Source organism: Mastomys coucha, unplaced genomic scaffold (genome assembly GCF_008632895.1).
Source record: "Mastomys coucha isolate ucsf_1 unplaced genomic scaffold, UCSF_Mcou_1 pScaffold14, whole genome shotgun sequence".
Classification (NCBI taxonomy): Eukaryota; Metazoa; Chordata; class Mammalia; order Rodentia; family Muridae; genus Mastomys; species Mastomys coucha.
In genome coordinates this window covers 132965428-132973875 of record NW_022196896.1, presented here as the reverse complement: position 1 = coordinate 132973875, position 8448 = coordinate 132965428, and the positions used below count along the sequence as shown (strand labels likewise).

Sequence of the window (8448 nt, the reverse complement as noted above, 5' to 3'; positions counted from 1 at the left end):
AAAAAAAAAAAAAAAAAAAAAAAAAAGAAGTAAATAGGTCCTTAGCCACACACAGCACCACAGCAGGCATTGCAGGCTCCTTCCTCCCTGCTGAAGATGAAGATGAGTCCAGTGTCTAAGGTACACTTCACTGACGGTGCAGTAAGGCAGATGGTAGTGCTCTGTCCTTAGAATCTTGTGGTCAGCTGTAAACACTGCAACCTGGTTCTCTTTGTGGAAGTTTGGTCAGTTTCTCAACTTAGTTCTGTCTACAGATCACCTCCCCAGCAGTACTCATGGCAAACCCTTCGAGAGTTCATTTAAGCATCCAGCACAGTATGGATGCAATGATTCCATAGTCTAGCCCTACAGGAAATGCAAACTTCCCAAAGCCTCACATCGCACATTAATCAGTATAGTTTCCCTCAGCCCATCTGGCAGTTCAAAACTATCTCTGTTCTCTTTGAACCTTTATCAAAATCCCATAGCTACCATGAGCAATAATAAATGAAGCTGGAAGTCTTGGCATCTTACAAGACTGAGCACCAAGAGCAAACATCGCCTCAGTTCCACCCCACCCGTGTGCCACTTCTCCTTCCTTTCAGGGTCAAGGGGTTTAGAAAACACCAGGATATCCCACTACACCATTCAGCCAAACCCTGAAGCCCAGAGCTGCTACAGGCATCTTCTAGAAAGAACAGTGAATGCAGGATAGCAGGAGAAGCTGTTGGCAAGTCTGGGTGGAGACTAAACAGGCCTGAAGTAGAGTGGGATGTTCTGGATCCCGCTGATGTCTGCCAGCCACCACACCCAGCAGCCTCGGAGGTCACACCAACCACCTGAGGCATCTCCAAGCATCAGTGCATAAGACGTTCTGTTCTTGTACCAGCATTTGGGAGGTGGAGGCAAACAGTCAGGACCGTGAGGCTATCCTCCACTAATGACAACTTTGAGGATAACTAACTGGGTTTCATGAGCCACTGTCTCCAGAGAATAAATGAATGAGTGACTAAATGAACAGATAAAAAGAACGTAAGTGAACAGAGCTACACATAACAAGAACAGTGTGAAGATGTTAACCATCGACAGATCAAAGGCGGCGGAGGAAATACTCAGGTAGCGCCCCCCCACCACCACCTCCAGAGAACTCTTTCACCAACCTGGTATTTAACTGCGCAGACCCACATGTGTTTTCACCCCCTGACAAGCTAACCCAGCAAGGCCTGGGGAGCAGAGAGAGTCAGGAATACAGGGAGACAGAGGCCAGCATGGTCTACCCACACCCCAGGCATGGTAGTTACAGAGAGAGTCTGACACTGCGGGGTGTCCGCACTGCGCCCCTTCCTGGCTCTGAGCTCCCCGGCAATGAGGCAAGGAGAAGGCAGGACCCCGGGTGGATGGTCAGGGTGGAGGAGACAGACTCGGACTTTCATCCCAGAGGAGAGGAACACAAAAGCTAAACATTCTCCCAAGTGCAAGTGCTGGGAAAGGCTGGGGGTGTGGAGCCACCCCTGGTCAGGCTGTACCCCAACAGCTGAGGAGCGAAGACACGCGAAGTGGATAAGTGGGGTGCACCTCGGCCCCGCAACAAGAGAGAAGCAAGGAGCCCAAACCGCTGCCTCTTGCCCTGCCCCCACCCACTCCTGCGCGCACCCTACTTACCCCAGCGCCCCCGCAGCAGCAGCTGCCCGACGAGGTGCACCGGCCCGGGGCGCGGGAAACGCCCCCGCCGCGCACGCGCATGCTCCTGCCGCACCTGCTTGGCTCTGCGCCCCACCGCGTGGCATGCAGTCCGGCTTCCCCCGGTGATGCCGCCACCCCCCCCCAACCCCCCACTGTCTCCTCCTGGAGTCCTGGGACCCTAGCCCGCACGCCCCGCCACTCTCCGCCAGCCTTTCCCTGTGTTCCAGGCGCTCTCCCGGCTACACCTCCTGCACCCTGGTGGATGCTGAAACCTCTTGCCGCTGCTGGCTTTTGACTTCGCCACACACGTGTACAGGGAAACCCGACAGAGATGAAGGGATGCTTTTCACACTGAAAGGGGGTGGGTGAGGGGAAGCTACCAACCAGGTCCTAGCTGTGTGGGCTGAAAAACCCGAGCTGCTGAGCTCTGCTCTCTGGGAAGTAGAGTCCTACTCACTAACTTTGGCCTTGCATTTGCCAAAGTAACTGACTAGATGAGGATCTTGTTTACATCCCTTTGTGTTTGATAGCTGATGACTGAAGGCTATGTTTTGTGCCTTTGAAGTGAAATTTTCTTTCTTGGAGGTGTGGAAACCCAAATATGCAGACAATAGCTATCCAGTGGGTACAAAGTAAGGACTTTGAGCAAGAAGGACGGAATTTTAACAAACGGTCAACACCCAGAATCTTCCTTTTCATTTGTTGTTGATTACCATACACTGAGGATTGGAAACCTGTAGACAAGGCTGGTCATTTGCTAAAACATAACATGTGGGTATTGAGAAAAATATGAAGCCGTTTACTAATGCGTTTTATTTATTTTTATTTTTTATTATATTTTTACTATTGATTTTATTTATTATTTTATTAATTATTTTATTTATTTACATTTATATTGTTGTCCTCCTTCCCGCTAATACAGTTTTTAATTAGAAACGGTGATCATAGGAACTTGTATCAATGTGCATGCAACCGGTCCCTCGTACTCTAATTAGTTAAGACAAAGATTTGAGGAAAAAAAAAATGACAAAGACAAGCCAACAACAGTAAGGACAGGAAACGTGGCTAAACAAATCCTACTGAAGCGGTGCGCTCATTTCTACCTTGTTTAAGTACGCTTGCACTAAGTGATGATCACTATGGAAGCAGTGATGCATTTCCTTAACAGGAGTAAAGAAATAGAACTACAGACAGAAAAGGACGAACAAGCTCAGAAACCTTCAAATGTCGAAGAGCGCCTGAGTTAACCTGGTTACTGTCTTAGAATGCAGGAAAGTTGGCTAGATCCTTGTGCACCTGACCACACCAAATCAGATGGGAACCCGTGGAGGAAGGGAGGACCAGCGTCCTCCTGCCCTGCTACTCACGGGGACACAGTACAACATAGGCAGCCAGTGGCTAAGGAGCCGGCCACCATCACCTCCACCTAATGAAGTCTAGAGCTTCAATAGCTGCAGTGTGGTCCTGCCTCTTCCCAGGAGTGTTTACCATTAAAGAATCTAAATCCCGTCCCTACAAACATCAGAACCATTTCATCACAGAGTCGAGCGCTTCTAGGTCCACCTGCCCCTCAGCAAAACTTGATCAATGGTACACTCAAAAGAAAGCTGAGTTGAATCCAAGTACATTGCCTTCATTTCCTACTTTTGCTAATTTTTAAATGGAATTAATAACACATTTATTAATGGTATTTGGGTGAAAATCATGAAAGCCCAGATACTCCATTTTCACAGACTAGATTTTTTCCCCCAAAGGACATACAAATAAGTCATTGAACAATGTAGAATGCCCTCTCCTGGCTGATTCCAGGTGTGTGTGTCCCTGCAGAGAATTGACAACCAAGGAGTATACTCAAAGAAGCTGATGTATGTTCTCAAATCATACTGCTACTCAAATTTTGTGGAGACCCAAGCAGGAAGGAGTTAGCACACTTCTTACAGAACTTTTAGGCTGTTATAGTTCAGCCCTTTATACTTGAATAGCTGCAGATTAAAATAAGATACCACACTGTTAAGTATTGTAACCTAACCAAGGGACCCAGCAAGCAAAGTGATTTTAATAACACAGGGGTTGTTAGATATTTTCCTTCTTTTATTAGGTTAACCCTAATGTTCTCTGAATACAGCATGATTAGTGATGAGACAGTAGAACTCATCCAAGTGAAATCGAATCACGGTCATTATACTTGTTTGTATCAGTTTATGGTTAGCGAATCACGGCCATTATACTTGTTTGTATCTGTTTATGGTTGGTGAAATCCAGCCTTCCCTGCTTGCTAAGATGGTAACCACAGTAACTCAACACATTCTTTGATTTTTTTCGCTGAGTTTCTGCCTGGGTGGTTATATTTCTTCTCCGAACTGGATTAAGCTGTATTCTTTACTCATTAGTGGCATTGGCGGGTGATAGAGGTGTTTTGAAAGAGACACAGTTGCTTCTTGCATTTGTTTTGAGAATGAGCTTGGAGTGAGTACCTCCTCCTGGTCTGGCTTGATTAACCCCCAGCCCAAGCTGAGTTCAGCAGCACAACATTTCCTTGCTCACTATCTGTCTTCAGTCTTCAACCAAGTGTATTTCCATATTAGCTCCATTGTTAATCATTTCTCTATTATGGATTCTCTCACAGAACAATGTGTTTCTAAGAAGATTAGCTAATAGTAAATTTTACTTAATGGGCTGTTGTATAAATAATTTAGGGTTCTATTTAAATGTAAATATTGGTTTAGAAAGAAGTGTCAATTATATTGAATAATCTAAACAATTTTTAAAATGACATCACAGAGCTTCATAACCAAGATAATATGCATATTATGAATTTTGAATAAATGATTTTAAACCTATGTAAAAATCTGTTTGGCGTTATATTTCTAGTTATCATCCTTTTAGTAGAACAAAGCTACAGTAAAACTCCTGATGGCTTCATGGCACAGACTTGTAATCCTTCTACTCAAGAGATGAAAGCAGAGTAGCCTCAGGTTAAGGCTAGCCTTGGCAAGTTCAAGGCCAACCTGGACAATCTAGCAAGGTCCTATCTCAAAACATAATATAAAGGGAGTTGGTGCTGTAACTCTTCTGTGAAATGCTTTTCTGGTATCTACGAAGCTTTGGAGTCCCTGGGAGGGGTCACTTCACCTCCTTGAATTCTGGAATTTAAACTCCAATTTAAGTGCAATATTCTAGATAAAACTTAATCTGAATCAGCTGAGCAGGACAAGGATGCTCAAATCAGCACACAAAGGCCACTTTCCAACACATGTGCTTCTGAAGAAATTCACGTGGGGGTTGTGGAAAGCGAAGGAAATCCAGAAGGAAACCTGTCAACCCTTTCACAGGCTTGAGCTTAGACATGCTCAATCCTAAATAAAAGACCGAGAAGAAAAAAAGGAAGATTAAATCCCAAGGAAGTCCTATTTTCTGACTTTAGCAGTATGCCTCCCCAAAGCTACAGCTAGACACTTGCTGAAGGGTACCTTATAGAGCATGGCTAGAAGCTGGGAGAACGGTTTCTATTTCTGCTCCTGCTGTTGATCAACACGATAGAAATGGGCTAGCTCCAGTGGACGTGTGTCATCACTCAGAATTTACCTTAGAAATCACTACGTTCAATGACAAGATCTAGTGGAGAGCAGGAATGTCTGCAGCAAGTGACTTGGTTAGCTCTCTAAGGGGTGATAAGGCTAAACCAAGCTGCTGAAACAAGACTAACAATTAGCCTGACAGACATAAATGTCCCAAAGATCAAGGTCCCTTAGTCAACGCATTCCCAATACTACTGTCTACATAACAAGGCAAGTGGTGTTCAAAGATTGCCTGTTGACCATGAAATCAGAACAAGCAAAGCTAGCTGCTCTTAACGGACAGTGCTAACAAGCAACAACTGTCTGACACTGCATCCTAATGGAGAGACCCAGCATCCTCATAGGAGCACCCAGCATCCCCATAGGGACACCCAACATCCTCACGGAGGGACCCAGCATCCTCATAGGCACACCTAGCATCCTCATAGGCACACTAGCATCCTCACAGGGACACCCAGCACCTGAATGAATAGACCCAGCATCCTCATAGGAGCACCCAGCATCCCCATAGGGACACACAACATCCTCACGGAGGGACCCAGCATCCTCATAGACACACCTAGCATCCTCATAGGCACACTTAGCATCCTCACAGGGACGCCCAGCACCTGAATGAATAGACCCAGAATCCTCATAGGGGCATCCAGCATTTTCATGGAGGGGACCCAGCATCCTCAAAGGGGGACACTGCATCCGCATAGAAGGAACGAGCATCCTCACAGAGAGACCCACCATCCTCACAGGGGGTACCTAGCATCCTCATGGGGCATCCAGCATTCTCATAGGGACATCCAACATCCTCATAAGGACACGCAGTATCCCCATAGAGACACCCAACATCCTCATAGAGACACCTAGCATCCCCATAGGGACACCCAACATCCTCATAGGGATACCCAACATCCTCATAGAGGCACTCAGCATCCTCATAGGGACACCCAACATCCTCATAGAGGCACCCAGCATCCTCATAGAGGCACCCAACATCCTCATAGGGACATCCAGCATCCTCACTCATAAGGACACCCAGCTGCTGCCTGGAAAGACCTAGCATCCTCACTGAGGACCCAGCATCCTCACAGGGGTCTGGGCATCCTCTTAAGGAAAGTGTGTAGTGAGGAGAAAGAAGGGGAGTCGGTAGTGGGAAGATCCATCCACATCAGCTGCAGGAGCTGCAGATGAGTGAGTCCCACTTTTCTCTTGCATTCTTATCCTTGGGACACTCCCTGGTCACCACCTTGACAGAGCCCGGGTATTTAAGAAATGCCACCAGCAACAATACACCATCTCTTAGAGAAGCTACACCGCAGAATACTAAGCCATTTATTTTCTTTTTCAGTGAATGTTTTCTTAACTTCCCAAGTATCCAAAAATAACTCACCGGCATCCCTTATGTACTATCAACCTGCAAGTAAATTTGTTTGAATTAGATCTGTTTTAGACTTCATTTTCTCTATTTATTAAAACAGTAACCAAAGTAAAAAAAAATGTTTTTAGCTTAATATATTTCTATTATTTCATTAAAAACAGAGTTCAATTTTTCTCTGCATGAAATATGCATGCATCTGTTCTTTTCCATTTTGATACTGAAATTGTAAAATTCTCCCAAGATTAATTTCTAATTTTAGAACATGTGTTGGTCTAAAGCTGTGTAAAGCAGCATTTCCATGAAAAAGTATAATGCCTTCTCCTCAAAGGGACAAAGCCTGCACCTTTGTTTAGACCCTAGATAACAAGGTGTGCAGTGAGTGCCTTGAACTTAAATATTGAAATAGTGAATAACTCCCTGATTCTGGAATGAGTGCTATTCATTATCCAACCATTGATACTACCCAGAAAATAAAACTTATTCATTTATGTATCTGTTTATAATAAGAAATGCTTTCAGTCTTTGGCTCCTGACATAGGTTTCACAAAGCCAGAATATTCCAAACAATAGAGTGTCTCTTATTATTTTCCATGAGCCCCTTCATATTACCTCCACATTTATGCTAATAAGGTGACTCAGGATAGTGCTTTGTGGTAGGATCAGAATGGAGCTGGTCAACAGAGGAGCCCAAAGGTTAGATAGTGGAAACACTCAACCCTACCCTATACAGGGTAAAATGGCAAAGGGGCCAGAGACTGAGAACAAGACAATTATAAAATGAGCACAAGCTTTAAGGAACTTCACTACTAACAGACAGGTTTCTGTGTCAAGATGGCTCCTAGTGCCAAAGTGGGGTTTTTGTTTGTTTGTTTGTTTTTTGTTTTAACTAGTTAGGCGTTGTCTTTTCAGAAAGCTGGAACTTTGTAAAATGTTCTCTTGATGTCAGAGATAAAGTTGCAGGGAGAAAATACAAGTCTGGGTCTACAGCCAGCCATGATGGAATAGGCCTGGGATCTAACCACTTGGGACATTGAGGCAGGACCTTAGCCATGAGTTTGTGGCCAGCCTGGGCTACTTAGCAAGATCCTGCCTCAAAAACAAAACAAGAGCAGAGAGTGTGGCTCAGTGGTAATCCTTGCCTGGCATCCAGAAAGGCCTGGGTCAGTCTCAATTGCCACAATCTATTAAAATGAATCTAATTGTCCTGAGGAGATGATTCAGTTGATATAGTGCTTGCCCTGTGAGCAAGGGAGCTCGAGTTCAGATCCTGGTACCATATCGAGAACATGGCACAATGATTCATACCTCTAACTCAGCACTGAGTAGGGAAGGTAGGATCCCTGGGACCCACTAGCCAGCCAGGCCGACTAAATCAATGCGTGCCAACTGCAGTGAGAGACCCTGTCTCAACAATTAGGTTGCAGAGCCGTTAAAGAAGACATGACATTGACCTCTTGACTTCTCCGTGTGTACAAACCACAGAAACGCACACAAGAGCAAGGTTTGTAAGAGGCCTGTCTTGTCCCAAAATATAGGACAGCATCCAGTATTGTCACTAATATAGTCCCAGTGTCCAAGTGATCTGGTAGTGTCCCTACACAGACACCCTATATACCTGAGCACTCCATCCACTCTAGATCCAGACACAAGCCATTTTCATAACCTACCTGACAATGGCAAAACTTTTTTTTCCCAGAATCTGTTGACAGTGATCTGTCTTTAGCAAAGAATGTGCCTACCTGGATCCTTCAAAATGGCCCTGTAGTTTCATATCACATCTTAACTCCTGGAAGCCTTGTAACTGCCCTCTGCATTCTGGAATTCATTCATTCAGCCTTG

General features: G+C 45.1%; 1 protein-coding gene across 2 annotated transcripts in view; it reads right to left on the bottom strand.

The window, feature by feature from the left end:
- Positions 1-1734, bottom strand: part of L3mbtl4 (L3MBTL histone methyl-lysine binding protein 4) — a 472751-nt gene extending 471017 nt beyond the window's left edge. For both annotated transcript variants that reach the window (XM_031368651.1, XM_031368654.1), the window contains exon 1: positions 1642-1734. The gene's annotated coding sequence lies outside the window, so the exon portion shown is untranslated. The remainder of the gene's footprint in view (positions 1-1641) is intronic.
- Between the last annotated feature and the right edge of the window lie 6714 nt (positions 1735-8448).